The sequence below is a fragment of the Octopus sinensis genome, linkage group LG25 (genome assembly GCF_006345805.1).
Source record: "Octopus sinensis linkage group LG25, ASM634580v1, whole genome shotgun sequence".
In the NCBI taxonomy this organism is placed as follows: Eukaryota; Metazoa; Mollusca; class Cephalopoda; order Octopoda; family Octopodidae; genus Octopus; species Octopus sinensis.
The window spans coordinates 4976152-4997889 of record NC_043021.1 but is presented as its reverse complement, the minus strand read 5'-3'; the positions used below and the strand labels follow the sequence as shown (position 1 = coordinate 4997889).

The window sequence follows — 21738 nt, the reverse complement described above, 5'->3', positions numbered from 1 at the left end:
GCTGTAAAGTGGTTGGCATTAGGAATGGGATCCAGTCATAGAAATCATGCAATCCAAATTTAATCGACCCCGAAAGGATGAAAGGCAAAGTCGACCTCGGCGGAATTTGAACTCAGAACATAGCGGCAGACGAAATACCTATTTCTTTATTACCCACAAGGGGCTAAACACAGAGGGGACAAACAAGGACAGACATAGGTATTAAGTCGATTACATCGACCCCAGTGCGTAACTGGTACTTAATTTATCGACCCCGAAAGGATGAAAGGCAAAGTCGACCTCGGCGGAATTTGAACTCACAACGTAACGCAGACGAAATACCGCTAAGCATCTCGCCCAGTGTGCTAACGTTTCTGCCACCTTGCAGTCAATGCCATCAACTCTTCTATGCATGAACTGATCTACACTAACCAATGCCATCACTCACTGGATCTTGTCTAACCTTTGCTAGCATGGACAATAGCTGTACGATGATGATGATGATGATGATAAGTGTAACCGATTAAACTCTAGGTGGTGTCCTAGCAGAGCTGCACCACCCCCTGTCTAAACCCATAAAATAAAATTTAATTGCTCAATCAAAAAGAAAAATATCTTCAATCTGTTAAATATTGACTGTTGCTGTTTTATAATCAAAACTTTCAAAAGTCCGAAAAAAAAATATTCAACACATGTTGCATGTATGTATATATAGGTGTAACATGTGTGTATGTGTGTGTAACAAGTGACAAAAGGTTTTATTTGTTGCAAAGGGAAGCTCAGTCTAAAGCCTACGCCACACTTCCAACATCTTGATCCTTAAGTATTTAACCCATTAGTGTTTAAACCGGCCAAATATATTCTACATGTTTTATATTCAAACTGGTGATATCTGGCCTCTCACTCCTAACCTACAATGCCATTCTGAAAATAAACAATCACGTCATTGAAACCTCAAAGCTACCTGTGTCGGTGGCACATAAAATCACCGACTACACTCTCGGAGTGGTTGGCGTTAGGAAGGGCATCCAGCTGTAGAAACACTGCCAGATCTGACTGGCCTGGTGCAGCCTTCGGGCTCCCCAGACCCCAGTTGAACCGTCCAACCCATGCTAGCATGGAAAGCAGACGTTAAACGATGATGATGATGATTAATTCAAAACAATTTGAGTGAAAAAGCATTACATTTAACAGAGTATTCTGAACACTAAAGGGTTAAGAGAGATACATCCACATATTCTTAATTGACAGCCTTGTATGAAATTTAATTTATGGTTAATAAGCATTGCTGGAAACCCTTATTCACCACAGTAAATGGACAGGAATAACAAAGGCCCTCCCCACACACACATTTTCTAGATACACAAGTTACATTTAGTTGGTCGTGATTACTTCAAAATTCCAAGTGTTTTTGCAAACCTAGTAAACCCCAGCATTTTCTCACGGGTGCCCCTGGGAGTACATTTATATCCAATTAGAGAACCCTTGTTCTATATCAGACATGGGCAACCTTTCTAGAGAAGTGGGCAGCACAAGATAGGGATCATGTGTTTTTGTGTCTGTTTGTTCCCCCCCCCCCCACTACCACTTGATAACCGGTGTTTGAAACAAGTAAAAGGTAGAAGATAACTGTTCACTAAATCTAATGTATATTGTCACCAGTTATGAAAAGTGATGTATGTAAAAAATTTACAGCTAACACCTCCAGTTCTAGTATTTTAGCAACACATAAAAAGCACCATCCGTCCATGTGGCACGTAAAAAGCACCCACTACACTCACGGAGTGGTTGGCGTTAGGAAGGGCATCCAGCCGTAGAAACACTGCCAGATCAGACTGGGCCTGATGCAGCCTTCTAGCTTCCCAGACCCCAGTTGAACCATCCAACCCATGCTAGCATGGAAGGCGGACGCTAAATGATGATGATGATGAAGTTATGTGGAATATATCTGGTATATATATCGTCACCATCGTTATATATATTCATCATCATCGTTTAGCGTCCGCTTTCCATGCTAGCATGGGTTGGACAGTTTGACCGGGGTCTGGGAAGCCAGAAGGCTGCACCAAGCCAAGTCTGATCTGGCAATGTTTCTACGGCTGGATGCCCTTCCTAACGCCAATTATGTAGTCATATTTGGAGAATTTTACAGGTAATGTCTCCAGATCTGGTACCTGTTGCCAGCAATTATGCTAAGTAAAATACAAAGACTGGCAAAGTTAACATACTGAGGCACTGATTCAAAAAGTTTCAGTTGCACAAATCAATACCACTTGTCAAGCAGTGGTGCAGAGAAACACACACATTTCCATCTACCAAATCCGCTCACAAGGCTTTGATTGGCCCGAGGCTACAGTAAAATACACTTCTTCAAGGTACTACACAGTGGGACTGAATCTAAAACCATGTGGTTTGAAAAGCAAACTTCTTACCTTATGTATATACATACACTCACGAATTGTCAGCAGTCAGGCAGACAATATATATCACTAAGCTAACATCTCCAGACCTTGTGTCAATAATTAGGTTGGAGTGCAGCATACAGAACTAGAAGCTACAGTTCATACAGAAAATACTTGCAATGCTGAGATCTCTGAGTAAGTTCAATGTCCTCTCTCGATAGAGACATGACATACAACTAACTGGACGGGATGCTAATTCTATACAAATTAAGCTGTTTGTATTCATTACTAAAACCAGTCTAAATAGTACAAATAACTTCATCAATAAAGGAGAATCACAGGTAGTGGAGGTAAGCATGTGCTAGGTCAATACTGATGCAATAGTAACCTAGTTTACCTGACAACACAGATATCTGGCAAAACTCATTTGCATATTAGCTGTCAGAGCAGGACAAGCACCTACGCATGTAGGTTGCAGTAATGTTGGATAATTGTTGCAGTATAGGTTTCTAATCCTCTCATAGAACACTGAAGGTAAGACAGTAAATGTAACGATGCTAACAAGGATATTAAGGGAATAATCTTTTCAAAGTTCAGCTCAAGAAAGATTCAAGGAAATCAATGTCGTCCTCCACCAATATTACCCATTTCTTTACTACCCACAAGGGGCTAAACACATGGAGGACGGACAATGACAGACAAACGGATTAAGTCGATTATATCGACCCCAGTGCATAACTGGTACTTATTTAATCGACCCTGAAAGGATGAAAGGCAAAGTCGACCTCGGCGGAATTTGAACTCAGAACATAGCGGCAGACGAAATACCTATTTCTTTACTGCCCACAAGGGGCTAAACACAGAGAGGACAAACAATGACAGACAAACGGATTAAGTCGATTATATCGACCCCAGTGCATAACTGGTACTTATTTAATCGATCCCTAAAGGATGAAAGGCAAAGTCGACCTCGGTGGAATTTGAACTCAGAACGTAAAGACAGACGAAATACCTGTTTCTTTACTACCCACAAGGGGCTAAACACAGAGGGGACAAACAAGGACAGACATAGGTATTAAGTCGATTACATCGACCCCAGTGCGTAACTGGTACTTATTTAATCGACTCCGAAAGGATGGAAGGCAAGTCGACCTCGGTGGATTTTGAACTCAAAACATAGCGGCAGACGAAATACCACTAAGCATCTCGCCCAGACTTGCTAACGTTTCTGCCAGCTCGCCGCCTTGCAGTCAATGCCATCAACTCTTCTATGCATGAAGTGATCTACACTAACCAATGCCATCACTTTAAAGGAAGTGTTCACCTAAGAAGAAACTAAATTCTTGAATAGGCGTAGGAGTGGCTGTGTGGTAAGTAGCTTGCTTACCAACCACATGCTTCCGGGTTCAGTCCCACTGCGTGGCACATTAGGCAAGTGTCTTCTACTATAGCCTCGGGCCGACCAAAGCCTTGTGAGTGGATTTGGTAGACGGAAACTGAAAGAAGCCCGTCGTACATATGTATATATATATATGTGTGTGTGTGTATGTTTGTGTGTCTGTGTTTGTCCCCCCAACATCGCTTGACAACCGATGCTGGTGTGTTTACGTACCCGAAACTTAGCAGTTCGGCAAAAGAGACCGATAGAATAAGTGCTAGGATTACAAAGAATAAGTCCTGGGGTCGATTTGGTCAACTAAAGGCGGTGCTCCAGCATGGCCAGAGTCAAAATGACTGTAAAAGAGTAAAGAGCATTACAAGATAAATCTAATGATGCTGCTGACATTAAGAGGAGGAGGTGGAACTGTGTCAATGGTCTTTATGGGGACTCTCAAAGACTGATGCAACCAATGTTGGCTAGATTTACAGGAAAGAAATTGGGGAAGAAGGGTTCTGATCGAAATGTTTCTGAAGTAAAGTGGCTGCGGTAGTGGCAGCAACATGCTTGGCCTACTAATCTGTTTACTAGTATACGGTCTTCCATAGAAAAGGTGCAATCACAGGATTTTCGGAGGAATTTTACTGACGAGTGGCTGTGTGGTAAGTAGCTTGCTTACCAACCACATGGTTCCGGGTTCAGTCCCACTGCGTGGCATCTTGGGCAAGTGTCATCTGCTATAGCCCCGGGCCGACCAATACCTTGTGAGTGGATTTGGTAGACGGAAACTGAAAGAAGCCTGTCATATATATATATATATATATATATGTGTGTGTGTATATGTTTGTGTGTCTGTGTTTGTCCCCCTAGCATTGCTTGACAACCGATGCTGGTGTGTTTACGTCCCTGTCACTTAGCGATTTGGCAAAAGAGATCGATAGAATAAGTACTGGGCTTGCAAAGAATAAGCCCCGGGGTTGATTTGCTCGACTAAAAGGTGGTGCTCCAGCATGGCCGCAGTCAAATGACTGAAACAAGTAAAAGAGTAAAAAAGAGTAAATAGAATATATGGATACATAGTGACTGGCCCCTGTGCCGGTGGCACGTAAAAAGCACCCACTACACTCTCGGAGTGGTTGGCATTAGGAAGGGCATCCAGCTGTAGAAACTCTGCCAGATCAAGATTGGAGCCTGGTGCAGCCATCTGGTTCACCAGCCCTCAGTCAAAATCGTCCAACCCATGCTAGCATGGAAAGCGGACGTTAAACGATGATGGTGATGATGATGATGATGATGATGATAATGATGACTATTGCATACTTTCACAGTTTCAGACTCCTAAGCTGTACAGACACACACACACAGACACAGAGTTTCTGCAATCAGAGCGCAAACAAAAGGTTAAATATAATGTGTTTAAAGAGGGTATGGTTTATAGGTTTGTGGTGAATGAGAAAAACAGAGTGTCATGTTATTAACTGTGCTGCACATATCAGAAGTATGGTGCAAATATCAGGAGTGGCTGTGTGGTAAGTAGCTTGCTAACCAACCACATGGTTCTGGGTTCAGTCCCACTGCGTGGCACCTTGGGCAAGTGTCTTCTGCTATAGCCCCCGGGCCGACCAATGCCTTGTGAGTAGATTTGGTAGACGGAAACTGAAAGAAGCCTGTCGTATATATGTATATATATATATATATGTATGTGTGTGTTTGTGTGTCTGTGTCTTGCTTGACAACCTATGTTGGTGTGTTTACGTCCCCGTCACTTAGCGGTTCGGCAAAAGAGACCGATGGAATAAGTACTGGGCTTACAAAAAAGAATAAGTCCTGGGGTCGATTTGCTCGACTAAAGGTGGTGCTCCAGCATGGCCGCAGTCAATTGACTGAAACAAGTATTGACTGAAACACTGAGGTCGACTTTGCCTTTCATCCTTTGGTAGGGATCGATAAAATAAGTACCAGTTGAGCACCGGAACGGTTTAACTCTAGACAAAATCTTGTTCACCTACTGCTGTACACACTTTTACTCGATCTTATGTACATTTTCCTATGCTAGTAATATAGTGAGACGCTTCTTTAAAACCAGATGCCCCTCCTGTTACTAAACCCTTACCTGTTTTTCAAGCAAGGGATCTTTTCTTTAAAAGGTGTAAAGCCTTTCTGTAGGCAAAAGACATGGCGTCACTACTTGTAGATCACAATTTTCAGAGTAGCATTATATATGTGTGTATGTATATATATATATGTCAGGTCACTTGTAGGTCTCTCATGAGTGCTACTGGTAACATGGAATCTAGTTCAACCTATTGCATGGTAGGGTTGCTGGCAACTAATCTAGCACCTCTACTAGGCTTGCCTGGTGAAGAGGGTCGCCAGAAACCCAAGAGGACAAAAAAATAAGATGTGTCAAAAGAACAGATGAACCTAAAGTAGGTTCAGTGTCTATCTAGCAATTCTGGCCTGCTGGAAGACCGCTGGGAGGGAGGCAACCCTCAGCTTTTGCTAAAGCATATCTACAGGAGAAGGTCACTGATACCAGATATGCAGGGAATAGCACTGAATATTTTGGGGATCTTTTGTTTGTATTGTAGCTGAGATACCAGTGCCGATGGCACATAAGAGAACAATCCGAATGAGGCCGTTGCCAGCGCCGCCCCGACTGGCCTCCGTGCCGGTGGCACGTAAAATGCACCATCCAATTGTGGCCGTTGCCAGCCTCCCCTGGCACCTGTGCAGGTGGCACGTAAAAAGCACCCACTACACTCACGGAGTGGTTAGCTTTAGGAAGTGCATCCAGCTGTAGAAGCACTGCCAGATCAGACTGGGCCTGGCACAGCCTTCTGGCTTTCCAAACCCCAGTTGAACCGTCCAACCCATGCTAGCATGGAAAACGGACGTTAAACGATGATGATTCTACATTCCTGAGCCTACAACCCATATTGGCACTGGCTAGTTTGGCTACACTTATCTCTGGATCATGTTAATAGGGTGGAGAGGCTTCTGAGAAGTGTTGGGTAGTCACTGGTGAGGCAACTTTCTGATGACCGGTTAAGTAGGAGGGCATCATGGTGAGCATGAGAGCTGTGGGCAGTACTCATGTTGGGAAGAGCGTTCAGCTGCAGAGATCATGCTAAAACAAATATTGGATCACAATGCAATCTTTGCACTCGTAGGATTCTGTCAAACCTATTTCTTTACTGCCCACAAGGGGCTACACACAGAGGGGACAAACGGATTAAGTCGATTATATAGACCCCAGTGCGTAACTGGTACTTAATTTATCGACCCCGAAAGGACGAAAGGCAAAGTCAACCTCGGCGGAATTTGAACTCAGAACGTAATGGCAGACGAAATACGGCTACGCATTTCGCCCGGCGTGCTAACATTTCTGCCAACTCGCCGTTTTTCTTTTTTTTTTTACTTGCCCAAGTTGCCACGCAGTGGGACTGAAAACAGGATTCTGTCAAACCATGCCAGCATGGAACATGGACATCAAATGATGATTAACTAGAACGGAACCAAGTTTATAATGCAATATTAGTTAACCCTTGATAACAACCCAGTGGAAATTTCTGGGCCTTTGATACAAAATCTGTCAACTCATAAACTGTTCACATTTAAATTAAAATCTTCCAGCATAATCAGTTACGTTAGAGGTCACTAGTACTTTTATATTACTCACTAAAGCTAACTTATTTACTTAATTTCCACTCACATCATTTTTATCTCACAAACCACAATCATCTGTGAATGTTGCAACTACTTAAAGAACATCTAAGCCTTTGAATGTTAAGCCAAACAATGAAGTTAGGGAGATGAAGTCACCTCACCACCATCATCCTCATTAAAGTCTGTTTTCTATGCAAAAAAAAAAAAAAAAAAATTAAATAAAACCAAAAAAAAACCACGGCATTTAATTTATGCAAGATTATCTACTAAATAATCCAATGCTATATTAAGTAGGTGCTCCAAATTATGGGAGGTCAGTTGACCTGCTAAGAAAGAGCAATCAAATCTCCTTCAAATTGTACCTTACCTTCTAGCAAAGAGGAAGGCCACATTGGGTAATGTAATCCAAGATACACTCACTCCCCTGGTACCACCAAAAGGTTGGAATGATCACAGGTGAAGTACCTTCAGGCATAGAGCCGAACAGTCGAGGTTGACCTGGGGCTAAAAAACGACAATATCGATTCCTACACGCTTAATTTTACTACTGTGTATGAGAGACACCATCTGTTGCTCTGTGCTATGAGTTGGAAGACTTAAGATAAATGAAAATAATTTACAATGCCTGAAATGTGGAGGTGGGTGGAGAATAGGAGAACAGACGCGGGGGGGGTCGCAGTTCATTAAATCAATCCACAATACTTGATTGATATTTCATTTTATCAGCCCCAGACAAAGTTAACCTCGACCGCACGCATCTGAACTCAGAATTTACAAAACCGGAAGGTGTACCACAAGCCATTTTGTTGTTCGACGTTTCTAACGAATTTCAGTAGCATAGGTTAAACTATGTATGACCTAAGGGAAATAACCATTATTGAGATTGGTCCTAGATGTAACATTTACGATATCAACACACAAATGCACACATACACATGCCATGGGCCCCTTGACGCTTTAATTGAGGTTGTAGGGACGTCGTCAACACACACGGGGTGTTTTGGGCATTTTAGGCCTAGTGGAGTCCATTCCTCTCGAGGTCTGGTCACAATCGGTTTCTTCCAAAAAGAGGGAGAAAGACAGTTGGCAAAAAAAGGAGTTAAAGAAAGAAGAATCGAAGCTGAAAGGATGGAAAGTGAAGTTAACCTCGGCAAGATTTGATTTGAACTCAGAGTCTAGAGAGCAGAAACAATTACCGCAAAGCAATCTATCTGACGCCCTGACGACTTGTTAATAGGCAACCTTGAGCGTGTGCGCATCTTTTTGTCTTTTTTTTTTAATTCTCTCTTTCGAAAATATGAAACAGCTTGCAGCAGATCGACACGGATGGGACATTTTTCTTTCCTCACGATATTAAAAAAAAAAAAAAGCATGTTTAACCGTTTTGCTACATCGGAGAAAATGGTTAGAAAGATGTAAAAAGTATTAGAATTTGTTAGCCGCTTTCTAACTGATATTTAGCATAAGTACTTCAAATGTAGAATAAATTAGTTTGTCACGAGAAAAAGAGGGGAAAAAAAATCTAATATTTCGGCCAGTACCCTTCATCGGAGCAGGGTTTCCTTGAGAAAAAAAAAACCGATTTAATTTAGCTTTTTTTCCTTCAATTTTCTAAGATACTAAATAAAACGTGTTTTTTTTTCATATACGTATCTTGCAGATATATTATTTTGTCATTGTATAATAAAGCCATGTATTGTCACTTAATAAGCCACTTAAAATATTTGTTTAATTAATTATACTGTTAATCGTAGTATTTTAAACGAAAAGAGACTTTTTTTATTTTCGTTGGCTAAACTTGTGACTCCTTCTTCCCGTGACTTGTTTTCCATCACAGTTATCTGATAGTATCGATCGAAATAATTAAATTAAGTGTATTGTAGAAAAAACGAAAAGTTCTCCATAACAATCAAGAAACAAAAATACTTAAACATAACCGTTTCTTTAGTAGACTAACCATAAACCAAGGAAAGAAATCGGCTTCTTAATACGAAATATTAATCGAGTGATCGAATCAAACAACAAGATTAATCTATAAGAAGTACGAAGGGTTTTTTTTTTCTTTTTGAAAGTCAAGTTTAGTAGTAAATATGTATATATTTACTATTGTATATGTGTGTGTGTATATATATATATATATATATATATATTATATTATATATATTAAAACGGCTCCATGTCTTTTATAGTGTTACTTTTTTTATATAAATTAAATGAATGCGAAATGAAATATCACAGGTGAAATAGAGGACAAAAAACAGAAAACGAAATTGCCGATAACTAAGAAAGGTCAACTGGGGATGTGTGCCGTAGCACAGTTTAGACATTTACAGCAGCAATGATAATATAATAATCGTTACTTTATTGGCCACAAGGGCCGTATAATAAAACGTAGTCTCATCGTCGGGCAGCTATTTTTCTTAAATTCATATTAAATAATGGGACATCAAATGCTTATTTTGTTTTAACAAGGTTTCTTTTTTTTTTAAATTTAAATTATACCAAGAACTTTGTAACGATAATAATGATTGTATTTATTTAAATTTACAAGCCGCATAGAATATTCACACACACACATACACATTAATTAGGGTTTTATCATAGTTTATAGTTTATCACATGCCGGCACAAATTAGAGGACACCCCGTTAAGCACGGATTCGCACATGCATTCATACAAACCATACAATGCCACAAGTCTTAATAAAATGCTATATATATATATATATATATATACATACATACATACTGTGTATATGCGTTATACACACATGTACATTATCTTGTGTATTAAACACATAGATAATTACTACTTCTAACTTCACTTTGAGATCGTTAAAAAAAACCAATCAACGGAACACGTGCTTAATGAATCAGCATATTTGCGACATTGCAAACACTTCGAATTAAAATACTAAAATGAAAAAAAAACAACAACAGATATCGTGAAAGAAAAGAAGACAAAAAAGTTTCCATGTCAGAATCGGCCTAAAAAAGATATAACGATTTATGAAAGGGAAAAAACAACGATGAAATCGTCCTTCGATGTTGTATTTAAGGGTGACTTTTCCTTCTAGAAACAAACAAGGTTAGGTTTTTGGGTTGCTTTTTTTATGTAACCCAAGAGAGTGGGTTTTTTTTTTTTTTTTTCTCTTTATCTTACACGTAAATACATCTACGTACGTGATCTAGAATTTATTTCACCTTGTTAATACGATTTTGATTGGCACAAAAGTGAGAAAATAACCAGGCACTTTATAAGATGGAGCAATATGTAACGAATATGTTTACGAAAAAACAGAAAAAAAGAAGCAAGGAAAAAACATCGGGTTCGATCTCTACGGAACGTCCAGTCGTAAGAAACACAGAGAGCAGAAACTCGCGTAATCCACACATACACAGATGTCATCTTGCTGTTCTATTATTTTTCACCATTAAAAATATAATAAAAAACCAATGTCTCCTCTATCTATCTATTTATCTGCGTGAGTAAACACACACACAGCTAATGTTTTGCATAATGTGAAACGTACAACACAGTACCATTATATGACTGCTATTATGAAAACCTAAAACCCGGTTGCGACAACATACACCCTTGGTATATAAACCGGTGAAACGGGTATTGCAATTTCGAAAAGGGGCACTTAATTGCAAGTGGATGTAGCAATTAAAATTAAGACAAACGGGGGGAGAGAGGAGGAATCGGAGAAATTTAAATCAAAGGCTTCCCAGACCGATGTAAAAAGGATATTACAACCAAGGATAATAGGGAAAATGATCTTACATGAAGCAGGAGGAACTGGTAGAAACATGATTAGAGATTTTTGGTAAGATCCAGAAAGTTAAAACAGTAATAGCCTTGTAGGCTAAAACGATGGAAAGTGCTAGTTACGACGACCACGACGGTGGTGACTACTGCTGCTACTAATACTTCTAGTAAGTATTAGATGTACAAGCGAATAGTAGCAGTAATGATATCTTTTACTAGTAATTGGCTTTTGATAAATTAGATAGGGATTGTGAGCGATGGGAGACGAGGGGCAGAGAGATTGGAAGACAGACGAACGAATAAGGGGAGAGAAAGAGAGAGAGAAATAGATAGATAGAGATAGTAAATAAACTTGGAGGAGCAGAAAGGGGAAGAGAAGACGAGACAGAAAAAGAAAAGGAAGAGATAGTGAAAATTTGAGAGAGAGGGAGTAAGTATGAGGAGAGGAAGGAAGGAAGAATTAGAGATAAAGACAGGGGGAAGACAAGGTAAAAGATCCGATTAGAGGGGGGAATTGAACTAATAGACAGGAACGAGAGAGAGAGAGAGGAAGGGTGAAAGAGTTTAACAAACGGAGTAACAGTGAAACCGCAAAGGTTAACCCAGCGAGGAGCTAATATAACAGACGGTCGTTTTCATTAGTAAGCTGTAATTTATAGAATCGCAATAAATACTAATCTTGAGGACAAAAAAAAAATAAAAAGTTGAAAATGGTAACGAGTGGGAAATCAATTAAGGACACCGTTAAGGACCAATAAAAAAAATTTTTTAAAAAGGTTTATTCGAACACCCGAAAAACAGGACGGGACGGGACAATTGTTCGAAGACTACACGCACGTGTTTTGTTTTTGTTTTTTTTTGCTTGTTTTCTCTCTCTCTCTCTCTCGTCCCTTTTATTATATAAGCTAAGCTAAAAGCGAACATGTTAACCAAAGCCCGCAAGAGGACATTCAAAAACAGAACAACTTGATGACGAGATAAAAATACTTTCCTTGTAGTACAAATATATCTTTTCTGTTAATCTGCTTGTGTAAATATTAAAGATTAAGTTTATTGACTGAATAGCAGGGCAGAAAAAGAAAAAAAACAAAAACTATAGGCGGAGGTAGTGACATTAAAACGAACTTCGGGTTAAGTGACGTGTGTACACATGCCCTCCATATATATACACACACAACTACAATATAGTACTTATAGATAATGCATAATGAAAAATTTCGGAATGTAATCAGCTGGAATTTTAAAAGGACCATTCCCACAACTGCTGCACGACACACAGCAACTAACTGGCTCAAAACACCCACAACATTCCCTCCACTATCTGCAGTCGCGGCAACAGCACTTGACGAAGTGACCGACATGTTATCACTTCCACGCGATCTGTTTTTCTCTCTTTGCCGTTCACTAATGCACAGTTCAGTTATATTTATATAGATGCGAGAGGAGAAGATACACCTGGCACGGAATAAGCACCCGCCCAGTCTTTGGCTCACCACGTTTTGGCGATCTTATGTTTGAACATCAATAAAACATGTTTTATACACAGAAGGTGACGGATGAGTAGGTAGCGGTAGCCAGTGACCGCTAATAGGTACATAGGTATATCCATACATATATATACACGCATATATATACATTTTTTTTGTCATATTCGTTCAGAGCAAGTTGTTTTACACATATTACACTATTTTTTTTTGTTGTTTTGGTGCTCGGGTCAGCCCCTCAGACGCTTTCGGAAATTCCCGATGTGAATTTTCCGAGGCCTCTCCCTCACCCCCCCTTTCGCGTGCGGGCATTTTTTTTTTTTTCATATTCGTTCATAGGAAGTTGTTTTACACCTATTACACACATTTCTTTTTTGATTCTTTGAATGGCGTAACGCTTTAGTTTAACCTACACGCAAACACAACACCAAAGTGTTGACTGCACATAAAAATTGACCAATTTCGATAGCTAAGCCCCCACCGTATTACAACCGCGTCTATAACAACTCTGCATTTGACCACCCAACCGACAAGAATTTGGTGGAAGAGAGCTGGAAAGCAAGAGGGTTGGTGTGTGACAAGTGGTTGTGTTAACGAGTCCGGTGAATGTTTAGCTAAACTAATGGTGTGGACAACGCGGCACATACGAGCAGAAAAAGGGGAAAAAAAAACTTACCAACACATAGCTTGTTTAGTACACGTCATTTAATACAATTGTAACCACTGCTGCGAACGGTGAAACATTGATAAGTTGCGTGATTAATATATGCAAATCACACAGGTCAAACTGGAGTTGGGGCAAATAAGGCGAAGGGAAACAACTCTGGAATGCAATTACACGTTATGGACTGAAGTAAATCCAAGCCTCTTTTTATCTTTCAGGTGTCTCAGCCGTTGGTCTGCGGCCATGCTGGGGCATAGCTTTGCAAGGGTTTTACTCGGACAAATCAATACCAGTATTTATTTATTTTTTTTATCAAAACCTGGTACTTGTCCTATCGGTCTTTTTTTGTTACGGGTACGCAAACAGACGGATACCGGTTGCCAAGCGTTGGGTGGGGACAAACACAGACACACCTATATACGCATATTTGACGGACTTGGAGCTTCTGAGGAAACAAATCTCCTCACAAGGCTTCGGCTGGCTCAAGGTTATACTCGAAGGTACTTGCCAAAGTGCCATGCAGTGGGACTGAACCTGGAACCACGTTATTGGGAAGCAAATTTCTTACCAACAATAATAATACTTTAGTTTTAATATTCTAAAGCCGTTTGACAGCATACGTCCAGTGACATTCTTCAAACATTGACTAATTAATCTAGTATGTAACTGCATATTTTAGCAACTCTGACGAGGAAACCTCTACGTGGACGTTTGACCTGTTAAAAATAGCAGTCAAATTTCCCTCGAACTATTCGCCTATCATGTTATATGCAAATTGGATAAGGTGGCAGTAATTTTTTGATTATAAGTGTTTACTGTAATAGAGCTGGCCTGGGGTTAGTCAAGGGTTATTAAAATGAAATTATTGACTTTCACTTAAACTGCCAGATCCCCTAAAAGTCAACTAGTGAAGGACTTAGCTTCAAGAGCTCAAGCACTTACATAACAGGTGAACTTCTCTGAAAACCTTCTGGCATTTAGCTCTCCCACGAGTTTCTTATTACCAAATGAGTAAAGAGCATAAAGGACCCCCTTTGGTCATGAATGACCATGGGATTGCACCTAGAAAGTTCCCCTCCAAGGCACAAGTCTGGGCAAGGTCGTTTATAGAAGACCAGCCGGCCCCTCTTCCCTGTCACCGATATTATCCAAGGGAAAGGCAAAGGCCGATACAGCTTGGCACCAATGACACCGCAACTCATTTCTACGGCTGAGTGAACTGGAGCAATGTGAAGTAAAGTATTTTACTCAAGTGCCCCAGCATGGCCACAGCTCGTGAGCTGAAACTAGATAAAATAAAAATTAAAAAAAAACACAACACACAGCCCAGTCTGGGAATTGAACTCACTACCTTAACGATTGTGAGCCTGACGCTCTAACCACTGAGCCATGCGCCTCCCACATCAAATGAGTGACTTCCATTTAAACTGTCAGATCCCAAAACCCAACACCCAACCAACAAGGACTCGAGGATCCAAACACTTGCATAAGAGGTGGACTTCTTGTCTGAAGATCTGCTGTTCAGTTCCCCCCCCCCCCGAGAGCTTCTTACTACCAAATGACTGATTTTCATTTTAACTGCCAGATCCCAAAACCAGGTCACACAGAGCAACACGGCTCTCCTACTCGACCTTCCTCCGCCCCTTATCACTGTCTCAAACCCCACCCTGCCTGACACTACTTTTCACTTTGCCTCCTATTAACCCTTTCCTTATCACTGTCTCATTTAGTCCTTTCTTATCACCTTCCCTTATCATTAACCCTTTAGCATTCAAATTTCTCTGACAATTAATCATGCATTACCTTGTTACTTTGAGATTTTGCCAATGTGATTTTAGAATAAAATTGTAGTGTAGGTGTAAGAGTTTGAACATAAAGCAGATAGACTATTTTGGCCAGACATGGGTTGGTTTAAATGCAATAAGGTTAAACCTGTGTAATTTCAATGAGAACTGTCTTAGACCATGATGAACAATCTAGGCTAGTGGTTCTCAACCAGGGACCACATAGAATATTGCTGTTAAAATTTATCTGCAATAAATTGGTTAATACTTTTACAATACACAAAATATTTTAACAATTTCTTAAATACAATTAGTGGCATATAAAAAGCACCCACTACACTCACAGAGTGGTTGGCGTTAGGAAGGGCATCCAGCTGTAGAAATACTGCCAGATCAGACTGGAGCCTGGTGCAGCCTTCTGGCTTCCCAGACCCCAGTTGAACCATCCAACCCATGCTAGCATGGAAAGCGGACGCTGAACGATGAAGATGATGATGATGAATTCCTAATAATGCCTAATTATAAAAACACATGATTTTTAAAACACTGAATGGCTAGGAGGATCCATCTGAACAAAATAGAAATTAAAGGGGTGTCCATAGGTAAAAAGTGGTCGAGAAACACTGATCTAGACCATGCTGGTAGAGGAGAGAGCCTGACCCACCCAGCCAGTGAGTCCACCTGAACAGCCCATCCTTTCATTTTAACCACTTTATCTCCTCCCTCTTCTTCACATTACTCTTCCCTTTTTCATTTTCTGTCCCCTCTATTTCTACCCCAACACTGTACCCTGTGTTATTCTCCTCATTGTCTTCCTCTCACATTTAAACTCTTCCATCCATCAGGGGGCGTGGGGTCAGCTCTTTCACTTTGCAAGTTACACAGTGACCCCTGACAGTATCAGTGCCATAAAAAAGGATCTAGTACACTCTGTGATTAGTAATTTATTCAGGGTGCAATGGTACAAGGCTTGAAAGGGCTCTGTAGTCTTGCTGATGGTGCAACAAAAAATGCACTCAATACACTGCAGAATGGTTGGCATTAGGAAAGGCATCCAGCTATAGAAACCAGTCCAAAACTAAAACACGAGCACAATGTGGTCCTCCAACTCACTGAATCCTGCCAAACACTCCAACCCATGCCAGCATGGAAGGTAGATATAAAATGATGATGATGATGATGGTGGTTGTGAGTGTGTGTTTTACATTTTTTGAAAATTGCTCCATCTGCAGGCAGTGGCATTACGGTCATTTCCTTATTAATGGATTATCCACTGACTTTCTGCCTTCTAAGACACGAAAAACAATAAGCGCTTGTGACGAAAATAGCATCTACTTGCAAAACAGCACCTCAACTAACCGAGAGGTCCTCAACCATTTTTTTTACCTATGGATCCCTTTGATTACTATTTTAATCTGCTGTCCCACCCCACTCGGAGATAGCATCGACAACGCCGGGGTGATCTCATTCTCGCTCACAACATCATAAGCGGAAAATGTAACCTCTCGAAAGAGCTGTTCTTCTCTCCTGCTCCAGAGCGTCGGCTGCGGGGTCACTCTGAAAAGCTCTATCTGCGACGATTCATCTCAATCGAAGTAGAGGGGGCTTTTTCCGTCCGGGTTGCAGATCCGTGGAATAAGCTGCCGGACGAGATAGTGAAGATGCCGACGACCGCTCGGTTCAAAGTCTCTCTTGACCAGAAATGGCCTGAACTCTTTGCATGAACACCCTCTCTGTACATAACTCCATGTCCCCCTACATGGCCTTGCTTTTTTGCTTTTTGGGCCAAAAAATTAACTTAACTCCCCATAGCCATTCAATGTTTAAAAACTAGTTTTAGAGATACTTCTTTCAAAATTCTTATTTTTCTTTTTGACACATTCACTTGTCTGGGTTGAGTTATGTAAAATGTAAGAGAAAGATACTGAGCTGTTTCTTAAAATAAATACATTTAAATCAAAATTTTTCAGTGACCCTTAAAATACTAATGCAGATTCCCAATTTACTATTTTGGTAACGTGGACCCCCAAAAAAACTTTTGTGGACCCTGGTTGAGAACTACTGACCTAACCCATGCTAGCATGGAAAAATGGATGTAAAAATGAACAGAAGAGACTTACTTATTGTTTAGTCCAGGTTACCTGCATCATTTAGTAGACTAGTGATGAAAGGCATTCCAGCTGTGACCATCCTGTCTTGATTGCAGACAGCATATCCCATACAACATATCCAATATGTTATTCTTTCTTTAGTATGGTAAGGAGTGATTTGAGAAAAGTTGGCTGCTATTTCTACAGGCTGAGACTATCTTAATGGTTAGACAAAGACCTACTTGTTTATGATGACAAAATAATTTGAATCTATAATAATCCTTTCTGCTATAGGCTCAATGCCTGAAATTTTGGGGCAAGGGGCTAGTTAATCACATGGAACCCAGTGCTAAACTGGTACTTATTTCATCAACACCGAAAAGATGAACTCAAAGTGTAGGGCCAGATGAAAAGCTGCTGAGCATTTTGTCTAAGGGGCCAATGATTCTGTCATTTTATTTGTTTCAGTCATTTGACTGCGGCCATGCTGGAGCACCACCTTTAGTCGAGCAAATCGACCCCGGGACTTATTCTTTGTAAGCCCAGTACTTATTCTATCAGTCTCTTTTGCCGAACCGCTAAGTGACGGGGACGTAAACACACCAGCATCGGTTGTCAAGCAATGCTAGGGGGACAAACACAGACACACAAACACACACATATATATATATACATATATACGACAGGCTTCTTTCAGTTTCCGTCTACCAAATCCACTCACAAGGCATTGGTCGGCCCGGGGCTATAGCAGAAGACACTTGCCCAAGATGCCATGCAGTGGGACTGAACCCGGAACCATGTGGTTGGTTAACAAGCTACTTACCACACAGCCACTCCTGCACCTATATATATAAGTAAAGGGATTAATAAATCCAGGGAGAAATCTCTAAAGCACTCAGTGTTAAATGGATTTGATTAACTATATCCAACTATCAGATACCAATAAATTCAAGTTGAATAAACCTACACACACACACAAAGTAGCTTTATCACATTATCACAAAATTTTCCACTGTTTTTATATTTATATTTATACCTGCCTTACAGCAAGGCCTTTCTAAAACAGCATGCATAATTAATGAGTGTTCAGACATGTGGTCACATTTTCTAATTAGTTAAATGAAGTTATCTGTAGTTAATACATTACTACAATTTGCAAACAATAGAAGGGTGAGGTTATATTTTTTCATCAAGGGGTCAGAACATTTGGAGAAATTAACTAAAAGATTTTAGAATCAGATCATTTTATCTGCATAACTGCGAATATTGTAGTTTAACAATTGTAGGAAAACGGTTACTAATTCATTCAGCTCAAGGAAGACTCATAATAGAATATGACCCCAACATCTGGGTCAGTGCTGCTGCTGAGGAAATTGTAGAGGCATCATTGGACCATGCTATGAAGGCCAAAGAGAGGGGAGAGTCATAGCACAAATGATCAAAAACAGAGTTTATGAAGTGGTGGTGAATTTCAAATGGCACCACTACATGGAGTAACAACAGTAAATATAGGCAAGTTGGTGAGGAAGCCTCTACATAGATGCTGGACCTACTGAAAGTAATAGCTAAATTTTCCTCAAATCATACATTATCCTCCTAAGTACAGAAGGAACAGACTTAAAAACGGTAAGTTTACGGCCCGAGAACTGCCAGTGAAGATCTGGTCAAAACAAGGCTATGGCAGAAAGCACTCACTCAAAGTATCATCCACTGGGATCAAACCTGAAACCATGAAGTTGTGAAGAGGATTTCTTATCCACACAGCCATGCCCACACCCCAAAACAATAATATAGCAAATATAATAGTAAGGCGCTAAAATCAAGAATAATTGGTAAATCAAAGAATTCTTGCACAGTCTAGCTAAACTAAAATAGAATAGTTTCTCCAGTGGTATGAACACTTAGGAAAATGGTTACTAATTCATTCAGCTCAAGGAAGACTCATAATAGAATATGACCCCAACATCTGGGTCAGTGCTGCTGTTGCTGAGGAAATTGTAGAGGCATCATTGGACCATGCTATGAAGGTCAAAGAGAGGTGAGAGTCATAGCACAAATGATCAAAAACAGAGTTTATCTAGATGAGATGTCGTTTGGTTTTGAACCCAGCAGAAGTATCATAAATGTATTCTTCCTAGTGAGACAACTACAGGTGAAATACTTGACTAAGATTAAATCCCTGTACTTGGCATTTGTTTACTTGGAGAAGGCCTTTGACATAGTGCCACGTTCAGCAATTTGGTGGTCACAAAGAAAACTAGGTGTCGATAAATGGCACGCATTTTTTTTAATTGTTAGCACCTTAGATTTTGCTGTTTACCTTCAAGTTTCTTGATTCTACCTTGAGCTTCCATACCTGGAAATTCTTCTCTAATTCCCTTATAAATTCAGCTGTGAGAACTATCTCATCAGCATATAAAAGTTTCTTTACTTTGGCATGGTTTCTACACTGGATGCTCTTCCAAATGCCAATCACTTCACAACGCTGGTGAGGTCACCAAGTAACTTGTAAAACAAGATCTTTCAACCGAGTGAAATTGTAGTAGAGAGGGAGGAGGCCTTATGGCAAGTGTTGAGAGTATCATACCCTACCTATTTCTTTACTACCCACAAGGGGCTAAACACAGAGGGGACAAACAAGGACAGACAAATGTATTAAGTCGATTATATTGACCCCAGTGCGTAACTGATACTTAATTTATTGACCCCGAAAGGATGAAAGGCAAAGTCGACCTCGGCGGAATTTGAGCTCAGAATGCAGTGGCAGACGAAATACCACTAAGCATTTCGCCTGGCGTGCTAACGTTTCTGCCAGCTTGCCGCCTTATCATACCCTACCATTTTGAAAAAAGTTCCTATTGGATGATTAATTACAGGTAACAGAATCCTTTCAGGGTTAATAAAACAAATACCAACTAAGCACTGGGGCTGATGTTATTTACTATCCCCTCACCCCCAAATTTCTGGCCTTGTGCCTGTAGTGGAAAAAAATATGTATTCCAGCAAAAAAAAAGAAAGAAAACAGAAAAAAAAAAGGGGGAAACAAAATCATTAATTTATTAAAATCCTTTTCCAGATTCTTGATTACTTTGAAAATCTATCGAAACCATAGCCAGGCTATTCTTAAGATAGCCGAGGTCAACTTTGCCTCTCATCCTTTCGGGGTCGATAAATAAAGTACCAGTTTCCCACTGTAATCAACTTAATCGACTTAATCTTTTATCTGTCCTTGTTTGTCCCCTCTATGTTTAGCCCCTTGTGGACAGTAAAGAAATATATTCTTAAGAACTGCTAAGGTTATAAAAGCATTGAAATATTATACATCCTGCATTCTGAACACCATCCCTTACTATCTTATTTTCCACTAATGCCCCTTTTCCCTAAACTCCCTCTCATATCTAACTTCAATGAATCCACACCCCACGTTTCTTTGACCTTCTTTCTCCCTCTCACTGTTTCCAAACCTACATTTCTCTGACCTCTGCCACTGTGCACTAATGATTGTACAAGTTCACCACTTCAATAATAATAACAACAATGGCTTCAAATTTTGGCACAAGGCCAGCAGTTTTGAGGACAGGGGTAAGTTGATTAAATAGAACCCAGTCTTTACATTCTGAGTTCAAATCCCACATCCCTTTGGAGCACTGAGGTCAATGCAATCAACCTACCCGCTCCTCTGAAAATGCCAGCATTGTGCCAAACTTTGAAACCAATAATAACTTAGAATTTTATCTAGCATGCTAGTGGTAAAGAATTGTGGGCTAACAAGGCAGTGGTAAAGAATTGTGGGCTAACAAGGCAGTGGTAAAGAATTGTGGGCTAACAAGGCAGTGGTAAAGAATTGTGGGCTAACGAGGCAGTGGTAAAAGATTGTGGGATAACAAGGCAGTGGTAAAGAATTGTGGGCTAACAAGGAAGTGGTAAAGGATTGTGGGCTAACAAAGCAATGGTAAAGAATTGTGGGCTAACAAGGCAGTGGTAAAGAATTGTGGGCTAACAAGGCAGTGGTAAAGGATTATGGGATAGCAAGACAGTATCAAAGGTGAGTAGGGTAACATGAAAATAATTTTTTTTTAAATGGAAGGTGGGTTGGGGCTCTAACATGACAGTGGAGGTGAAGAAATGGGTTAATAGGTCATTAGCAGAGAGAATATCTTTGTAAGAAAATATTTAATTGTACGAAACCTATTATCCCAGTGTTGTTGTTGTTGTTGTTGTTACTTCAAGTGTAATGACACATTTTACTACTGATATACTGTTAAGAGAAGCAAATAACTATTATAAATATCATTGTTGTTGTTTTTTGATGAATGGAAGTGGGAAGGGTACTTTAGAAGATAGTTCGTCTGAATGCTCATAAGGCAATATTGCATAGAACTCAAAGTGCTAGAAACAACAGCCATATATTTCTCAATCTCTCCAATCTTTTACTGTCTTAAAATCAGAGATGCTAATGGGGAGGGGGGGAGAAAGAGAGAGCCGGAGGAGAGGAGGGCACAGACGAGGAGACAGAG

The 21738-nt window shown here is 40.2% G+C and overlaps 1 protein-coding gene across 3 annotated transcripts in view; it reads right to left on the bottom strand.

The window, feature by feature from the left end:
- The window catches only part of LOC115224289 (rho GTPase-activating protein gacU), a 195931-nt gene that overhangs the window by 164364 nt on the left and 9829 nt on the right, over window positions 1-21738 (bottom strand). Inside the window, exon 1 of one of the 3 annotated variants that reach the window (XM_029795113.2) lies at window positions 13360-13490. The exons of 1 other annotated variant lie outside the window; for it this stretch is intronic. The gene's annotated coding sequence lies outside the window, so the exon portion shown is untranslated. Of the gene's footprint in view, window positions 1-11214; window positions 11392-13359; window positions 13491-21738 lie in introns of those variants that run through there. One more of the 3 variants, XM_036513497.1, reaches the window with a different exon arrangement.